The sequence below is a fragment of the Heloderma suspectum genome, chromosome 11 (assembly GCF_057233095.1).
Source record: "Heloderma suspectum isolate Gila_16-S chromosome 11, 16-S_ref, whole genome shotgun sequence".
NCBI classification, from domain to species: Eukaryota; Metazoa; Chordata; class Lepidosauria; order Squamata; family Helodermatidae; genus Heloderma; species Heloderma suspectum.
In genome coordinates this window covers 30,736,947-30,756,287 of record NC_139468.1, presented here as the reverse complement: position 1 = coordinate 30,756,287, position 19,341 = coordinate 30,736,947, and the positions used below count along the sequence as shown (strand labels likewise).

Sequence of the window (19,341 nt, the reverse complement as noted above, 5' to 3'; positions counted from 1 at the left end):
GGGCAATGCCAAAGAGTGTTCAAACTACCGCACAATTAGGGGTGGACGAAAGGCACTTACCTTTCATCGAAGCTTGTTCGCGGTGGGGGGGAGGTGCTTCGCGGCTCCCCCCATGAAGTTCAGGCCGGGGAGGAGGCTTCCCGCCTCGCCCGGCCGCGAACACCATTGTTTTTTTTTTTAAAAAAAACGCCCCCGTGATAGGCTACGTGATGATTAACGTAGCCTATCACGGCTGACTTTGCAAATCTAGCCATGATAGGACGTTAATCGTCACGTAGCCTATCACGGGGGTGTTTTTTTTTCTTCTTTTATTGCAATGGCGGCGGTGGCAGCCGGTCGAAAGACCGGCTGCCGCTCCCACCCTGCTCAAACACCCGCCGAACCGCCGGCCGGACCCGCCGCTGGGAGGGACATTCGGCGAAGGTAAGTCCCGTCCCGGGGGGGGGGGTGCGGGGGGCAGGGGGGGTGCGGAGGATTTCTCCCCGAAACTTGTTCGGGGGCCCGAACACGTTGGCGCTCAGCCCCCCGAAGTTTTGGGGAGAAATTCTCCGCCATCCCTACGCACAATTGCGCTCATTTCACATGCCAGCAAGATTATGCTCAAGGTCCTACAAGCTAGGCTTCAGCAGTATGCGAACCGAGAACTACCAGAAGTACAAGCTGGGTTTCGAAGAGGCAGGGGAACTAGAGAGCAAATCGCCAACTTTCGCTGGATCATGGAGAAAGCAAGAGAATTCAAGAAAAGCGTCTATTTCTGCTTCATTGACTACGCTAAAGCCTTTGATTATGTGGATCACAACAAACTGTGGCAAATTCTGAAAGTGATGGGAGTACCAGACCACCTTACCTGTCTCCTGAGAAACCTGTACAAGGGTCAAGAAGCAACAGTAAGAACCAGACATGGAACAACTGACTGGATCAAAATTGGGAAAGGAGTACGACAAGGCTGCATACTGTAACCCTGCTTATTTAACTTATATGCAGAGTACATCATGAGAAACGCCGGGTTGGATGAATCACAGGTCGGAATTAAGATTGCTGGGAGAATTATCAACAACCTCCGATATGCAGACGATACCACCCTAATGGCAGAAAGCAAAGAGGATCTAAAGAGCCTCTTGTTGAGGGTGAAAGTGGAGAGTGCAAAAGCTGGTTTGAAACTCAACATTAAAAAAACGAAGATCATGGCATCTGGCCCCATCACTTCCTCGCATATTTAAGGGGAAGAAATGGAAGCAGTGACAGATTTTATTTTCTTGGGCTCCAAGATCACCGCAGACGGTGACTGTAGCCATGAAATTAAAAGACGCTTGCTCCTTGGGAGGAAAGCTATGGCAAACCTAGACAGCATAGTAAGAAACAGAGACATCACCTTGCCGACAAAGGTCCGTCTAATCAAAGCTATGGTTTTCCCAGTAGCAATATATGGTTGTGAGAGCTGGACTATAAGGAAGCCTGAGTGCCGAAGAATTGATCCTTTTGAACTGTGGTGCTGGAGAAGACTCTTACGAGTCCCCTGGACTGCAAGGAGGTCAAATCAGTCAATCCTAAAGGAAATCAACCCTGACTGCTCATTGAAAGGACAGATACTGAAGCTGAAGCTCAAATATTTTGGCCACCTAATGCGAAGAGAAAATTCTCTGGAAAAGACCCTGATGCTGGGAAAGACTGAAGGCAAAAGGAGAAGGGGACGGCAGAGGATGAGATGGCTAGATAGCATCACGGATGCAATGAATATGAACTTGAGCATGCTCTGGGAGAGAGTGCAGGACAGGAAGGCCTGGCGTGCTATGGTCCATGGGGTCACGAAGAGTCGGACATGACTGAACGACTGAACAACAATTGATGCAATGAGTATGGACTTGAGCATAGGGGTGCATGAAAGTCACTTACCTGGTCTTGCAGCTTTTTGCAGTGGGGGGGAGGCGCTTCGCTGCTCCCTCCACGAATTTCAGGCCGGGGGGGAGGCTTCCCACCTCGCCCGGCCGAAATTCAGGCCGGGGAGGAGGCGCCTCGCCTCGCCCGGCCGCGAAATAAAAAGTAAAAAAACAACAACACGCCCCCGTGATAGGCTACGTGACGATTAACGTAGCCTATCACGGCTAGATCTGCAAAGTCAGCTGTGATAGGCTACGTAAATCGTCACGTAGCCTATCACGGGTGACTTAAAAAAAAATGCGCGTATGCAAATGGCGGCCCCCATAGGGAGCCGCCATTCGCGTTCCTTATTTGGTCGCTGTAGTCTACGTAAATCTTTACGTAGACTACAGCGGCCAAATAAGGAACGGGAATGGCAGCTCCCTATGGGGGCCGCCATTATCCGTACGCGCTTTTTTTTTTTTAAAGTCACCCGTGATAGGCTATGTGACGATTTACGTAGCCTATCATGGCTGACTTTGCAAATCTAGCCATGATAGGACGTTAATCGTCACGTAGCCTATCACGGGGGTGTTTTTTTTTCTTCTTTTATTGCAATGGCGGCGGTGGCAGCCGGTCGAAAGACCGGCTGCCGCTCCCACCCCGCTCAAACACCCGCCGAACCGCCGGCCGGACCCGCCGCTGGGAGGGACATTCGGCGAAGGTAAGTCCCGTCCCGGGGGGGGGGTGCGGGGGGCAGGGGGGGTGCGGAGGATTTCTCCCCGAAACTTGTTCGGGGGCCCGAACACGTTGGCGCTCAGCCCCCCGAAGTTTTGGGGAGAAATTCTCCGCCATCCCTACGCACAATTGCGCTCATTTCACATGCCAGCAAGATTATGCTCAAGGTCCTACAAGCTAGGCTTCAGCAGTATGCGAACCGAGAACTACCAGAAGTACAAGCTGGGTTTCGAAGAGGCAGGGGAACTAGAGAGCAAATCGCCAACTTTCGCTGGATCATGGAGAAAGCAAGAGAATTCAAGAAAAGCGTCTATTTCTGCTTCATTGACTACGCTAAAGCCTTTGATTATGTGGATCACAACAAACTGTGGCAAATTCTGAAAGTGATGGGAGTACCAGACCACCTTACCTGTCTCCTGAGAAACCTGTACAAGGGTCAAGAAGCAACAGTAAGAACCAGACATGGAACAACTGACTGGATCAAAATTGGGAAAGGAGTACGACAAGGCTGCATACTGTAACCCTGCTTATTTAACTTATATGCAGAGTACATCATGAGAAACGCCGGGTTGGATGAATCACAGGTCGGAATTAAGATTGCTGGGAGAATTATCAACAACCTCCGATATGCAGACGATACCACCCTAATGGCAGAAAGCAAAGAGGATCTAAAGAGCCTCTTGTTGAGGGTGAAAGTGGAGAGTGCAAAAGCTGGTTTGAAACTCAACATTAAAAAAACGAAGATCATGGCATCTGGCCCCATCACTTCCTCGCATATTTAAGGGGAAGAAATGGAAGCAGTGACAGATTTTATTTTCTTGGGCTCCAAGATCACCGCAGACGGTGACTGTAGCCATGAAATTAAAAGACGCTTGCTCCTTGGGAGGAAAGCTATGGCAAACCTAGACAGCATAGTAAGAAACAGAGACATCACCTTGCCGACAAAGGTCCGTCTAATCAAAGCTATGGTTTTCCCAGTAGCAATATATGGTTGTGAGAGCTGGACTATAAGGAAGCCTGAGTGCCGAAGAATTGATCCTTTTGAACTGTGGTGCTGGAGAAGACTCTTACGAGTCCCCTGGACTGCAAGGAGGTCAAATCAGTCAATCCTAAAGGAAATCAACCCTGACTGCTCATTGAAAGGACAGATACTGAAGCTGAAGCTCAAATATTTTGGCCACCTAATGCGAAGAGAAAATTCTCTGGAAAAGACCCTGATGCTGGGAAAGACTGAAGGCAAAAGGAGAAGGGGACGGCAGAGGATGAGATGGCTAGATAGCATCACGGATGCAATGAATATGAACTTGAGCATGCTCTGGGAGAGAGTGCAGGACAGGAAGGCCTGGCGTGCTATGGTCCATGGGGTCACGAAGAGTCGGACATGACTGAACGACTGAACAACAATTGATGCAATGAGTATGGACTTGAGCATAGGGGTGCATGAAAGTCACTTACCTGGTCTTGCAGCTTTTTGCAGTGGGGGGGAGGCGCTTCGCTGCTCCCTCCACGAATTTCAGGCCGGGGGGGAGGCTTCCCACCTCGCCCGGCCGAAATTCAGGCCGGGGAGGAGGCGCCTCGCCTCGCCCGGCCGCGAAATAAAAAGTAAAAAAACAACAACACGCCCCCGTGATAGGCTACGTGACGATTAACGTAGCCTATCACGGCTAGATCTGCAAAGTCAGCTGTGATAGGCTACGTAAATCGTCACGTAGCCTATCACGGGTGACTTAAAAAAAAATGCGCGTATGCAAATGGCGGCCCCCATAGGGAGCCGCCATTCGCGTTCCTTATTTGGTCGCTGTAGTCTACGTAAATCTTTACGTAGACTACAGCGGCCAAATAAGGAACGGGAATGGCAGCTCCCTATGGGGGCCGCCATTATCCGTACGCGCTTTTTTTTTTTTAAAGTCACCCGTGATAGGCTATGTGACGATTTACGTAGCCTATCATGGCTGACTTTGCAAATCTAGCTGTGATAGGCTATGTTAATCATCACGTAGCCTATCACGGGGGCGTTTTTTTTCTTTTATTGGAATGGCGGCGGCGGCAGCTGGTCGAAAGACTGGCTGCCGCTCCCGCCCCGGACGAAGACCCGACGAACCGCCGGCCGGACCCGCCGCCGGGAGGGACATTCGCCAAAGGTAAGTCCCATCCCGGGGGGGGTGCGGGGGGTGGGGGTGTGTGGAGAATTTCTCCCCGAAACTTGTTCGGGGGGCCGAACACGTTGGCGCTCGGCCCCCCGAAGTTTCGGGGAGAAATTCTCTGCCATCCCTACTTGAGCATGCTCCGGGAGAGAGCGGAGGACAGGAAGGCCTGGTGTGCTATGGTCCATGGGGTCATGAAGAGTCGGACATGACTGAATGACTGAACAACAACAAAATAATAAAATAAAATGTTGGCGAATTCGTCCATGGACCCCAATGGGGCCAGATTCCAAGAATCCGGCCCCATTGGGGTCCATAGCAGAATAGAGCACTCACCTCTGTGCCCCCCCCCGGAATCTGTCTAGTCTGGCTCCACTCCGTGGTGATCCTGCGGACTTGGCTGCCGGCTCCACAGCGCTGGCGATACGACAGGCTGCCATTGCCGTATCGCTGTGCTCAGTCTGGACGCAAATGGCGTCCTCTACGTCATTTGCATCCCTGTTTTCACGCAATAGGCTATGCAAATTATATTTACATAGATATTTGCGTAGCCTATTATGTGAAAAACAGGGATGCAAATGGCGTCCACTATGCCATCTGCATCCGGACTTAGCACAGCGGTATGGCACGGCAATGGTGGCCGGCCGTGTCGCCAGTGCTGCGGAGATGGCTGCCGGCTCTGCAGGATCACTGCAGAGCAGAGCCGGCCTGGACAGTTTCCAGGAAGAGGGATGGATCGCCTCCCCCCCACAGACCCCCCCAGCAGGGACAGGGTGAGTGATCCGCCCACCCCTTCTTGCACCCCATTTGGGTGACGAGTTGCATCTCAAACCCACTCAGCAATATTTCCTATCTGGAAAGGGTGGTGGTTGTGTATGGGGGAAGTGCATTGCCATTTTGTATATGCATATGCGCACATGGATTTACATGTAGGTGCACTAGAGTTAAGATGCACCTACCACCTCCACCCTGATACCTGGAAGATGCCTGAAACCTGAAGAAATCAAGTGAACATTTGTGCACTCTAACATAATTTTAAAAGTCTCTGCCCAAAAAGCAAAACCAGGGGTATAATAAAGGAAATATTTAACTAAGAATATGTACCAGAAAACTGGGGTGGTCCCTTGTAAATCAGAGCAATCGAAGCTAGGGACAGGGGCAGAATTTATTTGATTCACATTTTAATGTGAACTGACCTAATTCACACTTCCCAAACTATTCTGGAGCTGGAACACAATGATTGTTCAGTTTTTATACTTCTCAAAACTTTGAGATACAATCTCACTATCAAAGAATGCATATTAAAATGTGTACATTATGGAAAATAGCATACAAAAGGGCAATGATTAAGTGGCAGTGCTTGCCAAAAGTGGGTATGTTAGGGAAAATTGTGTACAGAAATGCATGCACATTTTTGTACAGACTTCTAAAAATAATTACCATAAACTGCTACAGAAATGGGACAGAATGAACTTGTGCATGGGGGGGGGGAAGTGAATGTTATATAGAAAGCAAAACAGACGGAGATGTTTATTGCTAGCTGGAGCATATGCCAAAAAAGAAGAAATACAATTTTGCTCAGACTTTAGAAGCTCAGATGTTCCTTTGGAAAATGTGCAGTATGTAGGGATGCTGGAGAAATCCGCTGTGGACTCAAATGAGGCTGGATTCTAAAGAATCTGACCCCCAGAGTCCACAGCAGACCAGCTGCACTTACCTCTGGGTCCGGAGGACTTCCCTCGGGGCAGCTCTCCAGCTTCCTGAAGAACCAGATACGCTAATGGCTGCAGTCATTAGCTTATCACAGGAAAGTTACAGCTGTAAATGGTGTATTGTTCACCATTTGTGGCCGTAAATCACTTACAATACAGCTGTAAACAGCTGCAATTTAGGTAAAAGTAAGTGCTTTAATATGGCATACAATACACCATTTATGGCTGTAATTTTCCTGCAATAGGCTAATGGCAACTGCCATTAGCCTATCGCATTTTATAGGAAGGCAGAGAGCCACTCTGCCAACTCTGGCAGATGTGGCAGGGCTCCAGAGGACTCTGTGGGGCCCCAAGTGGCCCGAATTGCCCCCAACTGCCCAGCAGCGGACACCCCTTCTCCTTGGACTGGACAGTGGGGGGTTCGTACATGCATAGCAGTATGAGTTCCATTCTTAAAATGAGCCTCTGCATGCTCCCAGGAACTTCCTGATTCAGTCCACTATTCTTTGCTCAAATGGGAAGCCATGATCTCTCTTACCATGTTTTGGCCGATATTGCTGTAAAGGAACAGTTTGTCAGGCCAGAGCTATCATTCTCGCATTGCCAATAGGCTCACTGCCTTTAGCAGGGGCAGGGTAAATTCTGCAGAACCTCTCCTGGCATTCCTTCTCTGCTAATCTTATAAATCTTGCACTGGCAAGTGGGGCCACAACATTCAGCAAGCCAATAAGTGCCCTATCATTTTGGATTCATCAGTGCTAATCTCTAGGATACAAAATTATAAACTAGGGGAGCTTAAGCGGTCCAGCAGTCTGACATGCTGAGCTTCCCTGGGTTCTTCCTTAATGGGGAAAGTTATATTTTAGCAGGATAATGTATAATCTTTTCGGTTGCTAGGAGTGTGCTAAATTGGCAGGTAATTGATACCCAGTGGAGTTGGGCGTTCCGTCTCCAAATGGGACTGAGGCTATGAAATCCCCTTTGATATCAAGAAAGGAAGGTGGGGGAAAAAAAAGTTCCACTCTGTATTTGTGGTTAAACCAAGCTAAGGTAGCTGAGTGCTTGGATGAAATGCTAGAGCCAGGAAAATGGTGTAACTCTCTGCACTGCCACTTCTGTTAATGATGAACTTGGCTGTTCAGACGGAACCATTACTGGGTAATTGAACATGTTGCAGAGGCTTACTTCACTATACATGGGCTGGAGACTGTGCCAGAAAATATGTGCACAACTCAAAGGCTCAGGCTCTGGGCTGGCTTCATTGGCAGCGCTGCCTACTCTTGGCTTTCTAGCAGGGGTGAACAATGATATCAGAAGAGCAAAAGAATTGCTTGCCAGATCACATCACAAGCCAGGTTAGGTCAGTAATTTAACGTGTGTGTGTTCTGCCTTTCTACCCCAAAAATGGTGCTCAAGGTGGCTAAAAATGAAATCCAAATTAAAATCAAACTCTTACTTAAAACATAACGTAAAAACAAATAGTTTAAAAACACAATTAAAAACAGAACAGTATAAGAAATAAAGAGCACCCGCCAATGAAAGAAGAAGGAAAAAAACTGCTCAGAGATGGACCAGCTTATATGCCTTGAATACACATCTTTGCCTGCTGGTGGAAGGACAACAGAGAAGGGGCCAACCTAGTATCCTTCAACAGGGAGCTCCAGAGCCTGGGAGCAGCCACCGAGAAGGCCCTTTCTCATCTCTTGTCCCCACCAAAGATGACTCTGATGGTGGAAGTACTGAGAGAAAGCCCTGCCCTGAAGATCTTAAAAACCCAGGCAGGCATGTATGGGAGAAGGCAGTCTTGCAGGTAGCCTGGCCCCAAGGGCTTTCTAGGTTGTAACCAGCACTTCGAATTGTACCTGGAAACAGAGCAGTAGGCCAGTGGAGGCCTACTGGTGTCTCCAATGCTGGTGGCTCCAATTTACGTGGGGCTATGAATCTGTTCTGGGTTTCACCCAGATCCAGTCAGAACTCTTAAGGAGCTATCCAAGGTGCTGAACCCATTCTGGGGATTGGATAGCCCCTCAAGAGTTCTGACTGAAACCCAGAGTGGATTCACAGTCCCACTGAAATTGGAGCCACCAGCCTCCACTGCAGTAGCCGCTAGGGGTGTACGGACTGTGTAGAATCCACTCCATCTGTGTTTTGTGGATTGTCAGGCGCCTTTTGTTCCGCCATCTGCCCAGAGATGGATGTGATTTTTTTTCCCGTCATGTGGAAAAATACGGAAATATTTACGTAAGTATTTACATAATTTACCTCAGTATGTAACATTTAGTGTATTGTCCCTCACTCCATTCAACGTTTCCTCAGCAGAAACTTATGTATTTTTCTACAGATTTATATGCGTAAATTTTGGGAAAGTAAAAAAATTGTCCAAAAATCCACAGACTCCGCACGGCCTGAGGGGGTCACTCCACAGCAGATCCCGCAGGTCGGATTCTTAGAAAACCAAGCTAATTTTAATCCGTCTCAAATTTCTCCAGCATTCTTAGTAGCCACTGAAGCTGTTGTAAGAATGGAATTACATGCTCCCTGTAACTAGCCCTGGTCAACAGTATGGCCACAGTATTCTGGACCCACTGAGATTCTGAACAGTTTTCAAAGGCAGCCTCATGTAGAGCACAGTAGTCGAAATGATCCAGCATGGATTTTCTGATGTTCTTATGCTCTTACTATATGGCAGCCTTTTCCAAGCTGTGGACCTACAGATGCTCTGGGCTTTGACTCCCATCATCAGCACCAGCCAGCATGGGCAATGGTCAGACATGCCAGGAGCTGTAGTCAAAAACATTTGTGGGGGGCACCAGCTTGGGTAAGGCTAAATAATGCAAGATATGCAAAGTTATGGTGATCGTTAAAATGCAGTGCCAGCTGACATTCACATGCGGATCCTGACTATCTCTCTTGATTTTTATGACTGGAAAGGTCGAAATGTATTGGTAAATGTGACATTCACTAAAGCTTCAATATTTACTGAAACACACTCTCTCATGCACATGCATGTGTCTGCACATATGCATGTGTGTGTGTAAGTATGTATGTGCATGCATGTGTGTGTGCGTGCGCATGCACACACACACACACACACATATGGATACCTTAGTTAATATATAACTCCACTGGCATGGGAGATCCTCTCCCCATAGTCTGCACTCTTTAACTGTGGAGTGCATATGAATGAGTCAGCCCTGTATGTATGTAGCTGATTGTGTGAGTCTTTAATGTATGTCTGACATAAGCCCTCTTGGTCGTATGCTGATCCGGTGGGGAAAGACCGCCAGAATCAGCCCTGCCTACCTGGTTACATGATGTAGACCACAGCTAGAGATGTGCGAACAAGCAAAACTTGAGCTAATAGAACTTCTCCAAATTCCACCTTGAAGCTTATTCCATTTCATGTCCATATGAGATTGCAAGCTTTTTGTTTTTGCTTTCTGTATGCTTTTTGCATATGTATTTTCTCAAAGGCATACTTTTATTTTATTTATTAGCCGCCCATCTGGCCAGCTACTTGGCCACTCTAGGCAGCGTACAAAACTAATAACAAATTTACATTATCAACTGAATAACAAGAACAAAAATAACAAAACAGCACTGCTCTAAAAAATCCTAACCTACCCCAAATGTCTGCCTGAACAGTCAGGTTTTTAAAGCCCGGTGGAAGCTCATCAAAGAGGGGGCATGGCAGAGCTCACTAGGGAGGTAATTCCACAGAATAGGGGCCACCACAGAAAAGGCCTTCTTCCTAGTTCTCACCAGCCTAGCTGTCCTGGCTGATGGGACAGACAGAAGGCCTACTGAGGCCGATCTCGTTGTGCGGCGTCCCTGGTGTTGTTGGAGGCGCTCGTTAAGATAGACTGGGCCAGAACCATATAGGGTTTTAAAGATCAATGCCAACACCTGAACTGGGCCTGAAAAACAACTGGTAACCAGTGCAACTCCTTCAGCATTGGAGTGATGTGGTCTCGCTGATGGCTGCCTTTAATCAGGCAGGCTACGTCATTCTGCACCAGCTGCAACTTCTGAACTGTCTTCAAGGGTAGAATCATAGAATCATAGAATAGTAGGGTTGGACAGGTCCTACAAAGCCATCGAGTCCAACCCCCGGGTCAATGCAGAAATCCAAGTCAGTATGGACTTGGATGTGGGTAACCCCACACAGAGCGCATTACAGTAGTCTAGGCAAGAGGAGACCAGGGCATGAACTACTGATCATCATACATCAATTGCATGCATCTTTGAAATGTATGCATTCTTCTTCCATGGATAAAAGCATGTTTGTGTGCATTTTTTTCAAAACTACACATTTTTCATGCGTATTTTCGAAATGTACGCATGCTGTCGAACACAGCTGTTTTGGTCAGCAAATCACATTGCAAGCTCAGAAATCATATACAGATTTTGACTGGTTCAGTTGGTTCAAATCTGTGTTTGGTCCAGGAGGTGTCAACTGGGTAACTCCTAATAAAAAATGAACTGGAATCAATTTATCATGCATTCCTACCCACAGCAATGTGGGACTGATCCATGAGGAAGTGACTCCCATGCCTCTGCTTAATATGAAGGGGGCTCTCAAGCTTACTAAGTACTAACTGGATAGTTGCCCTTCACTGCTTTAACTCTTCCGCGCACCGGTGCTGTCACCTCTCTTATACCTTGGAAGCTCCTGGGTTCAAGGGAAGCAATGCTAGGGAACCAGAGATTGATTACACTGCAGATTTCCCCCATGCAGCACTCCCCATTCCTTTTGGGGACATTACCTTAAAGAGACAACTGATCCTATAAAAATCTATGTTTGTAATTTAGAGGTTTCCCAGTACCGTAGTGGAGATGTGGAGAAGTTATGTAGCACCGATGGGTATTGACTTCCTATCTCAGCAAACTGGCAACTGATTGTTCTTCAAAAGCTGAGGTCAATATTTGCCTCTTGCATCAATGAACCCTGATTTTTCACTCTGATCAAAGTCAATATCTGTTTATAAAGGCAATCTAAATTTGGTCTTGATGAAGGAAAACAACCGCCACCTATCTATTCATATGACAGAGGCTAGGCAGAGGGATTAGACAGGCAGATTAGATGGGGAGAAACACAACTATTTGCCACAAAGGTAGGTCATGTACTGTATTCTTTGCTTCAACAGGATATACACAATAAAATAACAGTGTACAAGAATGGTTCACATAATTGCATGCTTATGCATTCCCTCAAATTGTGTGGTATAAGCTTTGAGTGCCAAGAAAACCAAGTGGTCCTTAACTGCATTCTAAAGTGCAGGCTTTGGTTCTTGCAAGGATAACAGGAAAAGTTTGCATGTAAAAAAGAAAAGAAAAAAGAAGCAAATGAAATTGCCCCATTACTTCACAGTAGGCTATCTGGAGAAGGAAATGGCAACCCACTCCAGTATTCTTGCCAAGAAAACCCCATGGGACGTATCACAAGGCTAAAAGATATGACGCTGGAAGATGAGCCCCGCAGGTCGGAAGGTGTCCAACATACTACTGGGGAAGAGCAGAGGGAATTTCCAAGTAGCGCCAGAAAGAGTGAAGCAGCTGGGCCAAAGCCGAAAGGACGCTCAGCTGTGGATGTGTCTGGTGGTGAAAAGGAAAGTCCGATGCTGTAAAGAACAATATTGTTTAGGAACCTGGAATGTAAGATCAATGAATCAAGGTAAGCTGGAGGTGGTCAAACATGAGATGGCAAGATTGAACATCGACATCTTGGGAATCAGCGAACTAAAATGGACAAGCATGGGCGAATTTAATTCAGGTGACCATCATATCTACTACTGTGGGCAAGAATCCCTTAGAAGAAATGGAGTAGCACTCATAGTCAATAAAAGGGTGAGAAAAGCAGTACTGGGGTACAATCTTAAAAGTGATAGAATGATCTCAGTACGAATCCAAGGCAAACCATTCAACATCACAGTAATTCAAGTCTATGCCCCAACCACTGAGGCCGAAGAAGCTGAGGTTGATCGGTTCTATGAAGACCTACAACACCTTCTAGAACTAACACCAACAAAAGATGTCCTCTTCATCATAGGGGATTGGAATGCTAAAGTAGGAAATCAAGAAATCACTGGGATAACAGGCAGGCATGGCCTTGGTGTACAAAATGAAGCAGGACAAAAGCTAATTGAGTTTTGCCAAGAGAACACACTGATCATAGCAAACACTCTTTTCCAACAGCACAAGAGACGACTCTACACATGGACATCACCAGATGGTCAATATTGAAATCAGATTGATTATGTCCTTTGCAGCCAAAGATGGAGAAGCTCTATACAGTCAGTAAAAACAAGACCTGGAGCTGACTGTGGCTCAGATCATGAGCTTCTTGTTGCAAAATTTCGGCTGAAATTGAAGAACGTAGGGAAAACCACTAAACCATTCAGGTATGACCTAAATCATATCCCTTATGAATATACAGTGGAGGTGAGGAATAGATTTCAGGGATTAGACCTGATAGACAGAGTGCCTGAGGAACTATGGACGGAGGTCCATAACATTGTTCAGGAGGCAGCAACGGAAACCATCCCAAAGAAAAAGAAATGCAAGAAAGCAAAGTGGCTGTCTGATGAGGCTTTACAAGTAGCTGAGGAAAGAAGGGAAGTGAAAAGCAAGGGAGAAAGGGGAAGATATATCCAACTGAATGCAGAGTTCCAGAGAATAGGAAGGAGAGACAAGAAGGCCTTCTTAAATGAACAATGCAAAGAAATCGAGGAAAACAACAGAATGGGAAAGACTAGAGATCTGTTCAAGAAAATTGGAGATCTCAAGGGAACGTTTTGTGCAAAGACGGGCAAGATAAAGGACAAAGAAGGCAGGGACCTAACAGAAGCAGATGAGATTAAGATGAGGTGGCAAGAATACACAGAAGAACTATACAGGAAAGATCTTAATGTCCCCGATAGCCATGATAGTGCGGTCACTGAACTTGAGCCGGACATCCTCGAGAGTGAAGTCAAGTGGGCCTTAGGAAGCATTACTAACAACAAAGCTAGCGGAGATGACAGTATTCCAGCTGAGCTATTTAAAATCCTAAAAGATGATGCTGTTAAAGTGCTGCATTCAATATGCCAACAAATTTGGAACACTCAACAATGGCCGCAAGACTGGAAAAGGTCAGTTTACATTCCAATTCCAAAGAAGGGCAATGCCAAAGAGTGTTCAAACTACCGCACAATTGCGCTCATTTCACAAGCCAGCAAGGTGATGCTCAAAATCCTACAAGCTAGGCTTCAGCAGTATGCAAACCAAGAACTACCGGAAGTACAAGCTGGGTTTCGAAGAGGCAGAGGAACTAGAGATCAAATCGCCAACATTCGCTGGATCATGGAGAAAGCAAGAGAATTCCAGAAAAGAGTCTATTTTTGCTTCATTGACTACGCGAAAGCCTTTGATTGTGTGGATCACAACAAACTGTGGCAAACTCTTAAAGTGATGGGAGTACCAGACCACCTTACCTGTCTCCTGAGAAACCTGTACGAGGGTCAAGAAGCATCAGTAAGAACCGGACATGGAACAACTGAGTGGTTTAAAACTGGGAAAGGAGTACAACAAGGCTGCATACTGTAACCCTGCTTATTTAACTTATATGCAGAGTACATCATGAGAAACGCCGGATTGGATGAATCACAGGTCGGAATTAAGATTGCTGGGAGAATTATCAACAACCTCCGATATGCAGACGATACCACCCTAATGGCAGAAAGCGAAGAGGATCTAAAGAGCCTCTTGTTGAGGGTGAAAGAGGAGAGTGCAAAAGCTGGTTTGAAACTCAGCATTAAAAAAACTAAGATCATGGCATCTGGCCCTATCACTTCCTGGCATATAGAAGGGGAAGAAATGGAAGCAGTGACAGATTTTACTTTCTTGGGCTCCAAGATCACCGCAGATGGTGACTGTAGCCATGAAATTAAAAGACGCTTGCTCCTTGGGAGGAAAGCTATGGCAAACCTAGACAGCATAGTAAGAAGCAGAGACATCACCTTGCCGACAAACGTCCGTCTAATCAAAGCTATGGTTTTCCCAGTAGTAATGTATGTCTGTGAGAGCTGGACTATAAGGAAGGCTGAGCGCCGAAAAACTGATGCTTTTGAACTGTGGTGCTGGAGAAGACTCTTACGAGTCCCCTGGACTGCAAGGAGGTCAAATCAGTCCATCCTAAAGGAAATCAACCCTGAGTGCTCATTGGAAGGACAGATACTGAAGCTGAAGCTGAAATATTTTGGCCACCTAATGTGAAGAGAAAACTCCTTGGAAAAGACCCTGATGCTGGGAAAGACTGAAGGCAAAAGCAGAAGGGGATGGCAGAGGATGAGATGGCTAGATAGCATCACCGATGCAATGAATATGAACTTGAGCACACTCCGGGAGAGAGCGCAGGACAGGAAGGCCTGGCGTGCTATGGTCCATGGGGTCAGGAAGAGTCGGACACGACTGAACGACTGAACAACAACAACAGGCTATCTGGAATTTGACCTCTGAGGATGTTATCTATACTCCAAAATGAAACTGGTTTAACAGTCGTTTATTCTTCCTGGGGATCCTGGGAACTGTGTTCTTGTGAAGGGGGCAGCCAGAGGTCTCTTAGCATGTTCCTATGGCTTTAAATGGCAATTAGATACATTCATGGGGGAGAAATCTATTGACAGCTATTAACCGTGATAGCTAAGTGGACAGTTTAGAGGCAGTATGCTAATAAGTATGGGCAAAGTTACCCCAAATGAAATCCTTATTTCCTCAGAAAGTAACAAATTGATCTGTGTAATTTCAGATGAGAGTTCTCCTTTAATTCGAGATCTTGTTCTGTGTATATGAGTTTTTGCACTTGTGCAATATCAAACTGCATCTTGGGACCAGGAGGTTGTAATTGCATAAGGTGTCATGACTAGGGATGGGCAAATGGTGTAACTCGGTTCCGTCTGTGTTTCGTGGATGGTCAGGCGCCTTCCATTTCGTCGTCCACGCATTGACGACATCAGATTTTTGCGTTTCCAAATCTGCACAAATGCACATGTGCAAAAAAACTCAATTCCCCCCCCCCCCATGTGCATTTTCACTCTTTAGCCTATGGGGGAAATGCACATGTTTGGCCATTTTTTAATTGTGTGTATTTTTCTGTGACAAAATTTGTGCAAAATCAGGAAAGTTAGAAAAGTGGTCTGCAAGTCTGTGGAATGAGCCTGACAGGAGGTAAGATGGTCTGCTGTGGAATCCGCGGTTTGGATTCATCAAAATCCAAACTCATTTGGCTCTGTTGTGGATTCCTACAACATCCCTAGTCATGACATCATGAATCGCTATGTATCACAAAAAATGCGCATATTTAAATATGAGGCATTATACCTCAATTTTTGCTCGCATTAAGCTTTCTTGCCTCCAAACTGTGCCTGTTTAAATATGCACATTTTTTAAACTTCCTTTTTACACACACAAGAAAGGCGGGAAAATGGCAGATGCTCACTGGACTGATTGCAGTGAGTCCGGGAGGGCACAAGTGCGGGGCGAGCGGGCGTGAGCAGGAGGTGGAGCCAGGACAGCATCTCAGGAGGTACAGTCTGGGGGTCATGGGTGTGACCCACGACATCCCTACTACATAATCATGTAATCAAATGGGATAGGTTTGTGGAAAGAGTTCAAATGCCAACCTTTTCCTAAAGGGTTAAAGTAACATTATCACATTTCCTCCTGAAAGAACAGGGTTAAACCAACTAACCCAGCACATGCACCGAAATACCACGGTTTAGATGCCGGCTGTGCACGCTATTCAATCTATTCAAAAATCAATAACAAATTTGTAAGGCAGTGGTCTGAGCTTGCTACATAGGTGAGCATTGTGAACACATGGGTTTCAACCAATGAGCCAAGTAGCTATGGAATCCGGGGGTATCACTAGTACTACTAAATACCAGTTTTGGAAGGGGTAATCCTGGAGGAATACCACTGTCTTCATGCCCTCTGTGGGAGCCTTGGTGACTTCTATTGGAGATGGAATGCAGTGCCAAGACTAAATATACTGCTATGGATCCAGCCCAGCTCTTATATTCATTTCACATACATTGTCTCATGAATCCTTCCCTGTTAAGTAAGTGATGTAAGTCAGGTACACCTTTATCCTCGTATTGGGGAATTAATGGAATTTGGGGTAGTTTGCTGAAGGCCACTTAGATTGTGTAGGAAGCAACATTCAAACTCAGCAGCACTAGGGATATGTGAACCCACTGCCATCTGGGTTCTCTAGGAACCTGCCCAGCCCCTTCCCCTGCTCACCAGTCCCTGGACCGTGCTGGAGTCCCTCCCACGCTCTGCAAGCAGTCTGCGCTCACCCATGTGGCCTTGTCAAGCTCCGCTGTTGTTATTTTTTGAGAAATAAAATGGCTATGGCAAAAATGAGCAGATTTGCATGTGCAAAATATGTGTGTTTGCAAAACTGTGCATTTTTGCACATTCGCAACTATGCACGTTTTTGTGAATGCATTTTATTTTTCAAAAAATGGAGACCACACAGCTCGATGAGGCCGCCGGGGTGAGTGCGGGCTGCTCGCCGAGCACAGGCAGGGGGTGAGCAGGGGCAGGGGCTTGGCGAGTGGGGCTTATGGGTGCAGACAGGGAGTTCTGCCAGAATCAGGTCCCCCCCATCCCTACTTGGCACTTCCCAATTCATAGCAAGGGATGCTTGAGGAATCCATTCTTTGCTTATTTCAGTATGAACTGGCGTGATCCACACCTTTGCCCTGCACCAATGTGCAGATCAGAATGTAGACCTCTATCCTTACTCATAGCTCAGTCTCTTAGGGCAGAATCCTATGCATGTTTAGACAGAAAAAAAGTCCTGCAACTGCCAGCATTCCCCAGCCAGTTGTAGGATGTTTTTTCTTTCTTTCTGTCTAACATGCATAGGCTCTTGCCCTTAGCCATTGAGCTATCCTAGCTCTCAGGTTACTGTTTATTTGTAATTAATTTATTGAAGGGATTTCTATCCTGTCCTTTCAGATTTCATCCTTCTCCAGATTTTGCAATGCCATTCTTGGGTCCAAAAAACTTATCAAAATAAATTTTAAAATGCATGTGTTTATGCCAAATACGTTCAGAGATGCACATGCTGAGAGAAAATATGTTCCAAAATTTATTTGAATGCACATTTTCATGTGGAGTTATATGCAGAAGCAGGAGAGAACAAATTTATGAATGAACACATGCAAAAGTGACATGGTCTGGAAACATACTGATCCATCTATCATAAGAACATAAGAAGAGCCATGCTGGATCAGACCAAGAGTCCAGAGTCCAACCTTCTGTTCACACAGTGGCCAGCCAGCTGTCGACCAGGAAGCCACAAGCAAGACACGAGTGCAACAGCACCCTCCCACCCATGTTCCCCAGCAACGGATGTACACAGGCTCACTGCCTCTGGTACTGGAGGTAGCACATAGCCATCAAGACTAGTAGCCATTGATAGCCCTTTTCCTCTAGGAATTTGTCCAACCCCCTTTTAAAGCCTTCCAAATTGGTGGCCATCACTACGTCCCGTGGTAGTGAATTCCATAGTTTAACTCTGAGCTGTGTGAAATCCTTCTGTTTATCTGTCCTGAATCTCCCATTAATCAGCTTCACTGGATGACCCCATTGGGTTCTAGTGTTATGAGAGAGGAAGAGAAATGTCTCCCTATCCACATTCTCCACACCGTGCATAATTTTGTAGACCTCTATCCTTACTCATAGCTCAGTCTCTTAGGGCAGAATCCTATGCATGTTTAGACAGAAAAAAAGTCCTGCAACTGCCAGCATTCCCCAGCCAGTTGTAGGATGTTTTTTTTTCTGTCTAACATGCATAGGCTCTTGCCCTTAGCCATTGAGCTACCCTAGCTCTCAGGTTACTGTTTATTTGTAATTAATTTATTGAAGGGATTTTTATCCTGTCCTTCAAACCTATTCCCAGGACAGCTTATAAAAAAGAAAGAAAAAAAAGACAATTAACACAATTAAAATTTGCAATCACGATACTAAAAGTAGGGCATCTAAAGAAAGTAGCATAAAAGCAAGCAGCAGAGATAGATTAACAGTTTAGATGTTAATCTAATCTGTTAGATTAAGGCCGGGATTTTTTTTTAAATTCCTCGCCTGGCACCAAAATGACATTAAAGGAGCTGGCTCCCTTTGAGCCTCTCTGGGGAGGATATTCCATGCATGGGGGCACCACTGTGAAGGACCTTTCCATGATAGCCAGCCACTGCTCCTCTGATGGAATGGGGGGGGGGTGAACCCAGTGAAGGAACTATGTTGATGACATGTGGAGACAGGTGATCCTTCAGTAGCCAGGTCCCAAATTATGACAGGATTGAAAGTCAAAACCAGCACTGTGAATTGGGCCTGGAAATGGACCAGGATCCAGAGCAGTTGAAGCACTAGTGTAATATGATTAAGGTTGGCATGGACATCTAGTTGGGGCTTGAAGCCTGGAGGTTTCTTGCCAGCTCAGCCCCCATGGACACCATTCCGCAGACCCCCACGCTTGCCCAATTCAATACACACTGAGTCGGGCAAGCACATGGCCAACCGCTCCCTTGCTGAGCTGTCATTGTGCATAAGAATGGCAGATTGGCCTTTTTCATAAATAACCATGTATGCAAATGGCGGCCGTAAAAGGGCTATCGATGCAACATTACAAGCCTAAATGGTCTATTTATGCCTGTAATGTTGCATAGATGGTCCCTTTACGGTCACTATTTGCATACATGGTTATTTATGAAGAAGGCCCAGCCACCATTTTTATGCAAAATGACTAACTACTTGGCAAGGGAGCTGGCGAATGCACGCTGCTTGCTGAGTGCCCATGGATTGCTGGGCAGCTCACTTGACATGGTGAGCAGGGGCAGGTG

At 46.3% G+C, this 19,341-nt stretch overlaps 1 protein-coding gene across 1 annotated transcript in view; it reads left to right on the top strand.

The window, feature by feature from the left end:
• AGBL1 (AGBL carboxypeptidase 1) overlaps nt 1-19,341 on the top strand; it is a 732,367-nt gene that overhangs the window by 313,224 nt on the left and 399,802 nt on the right.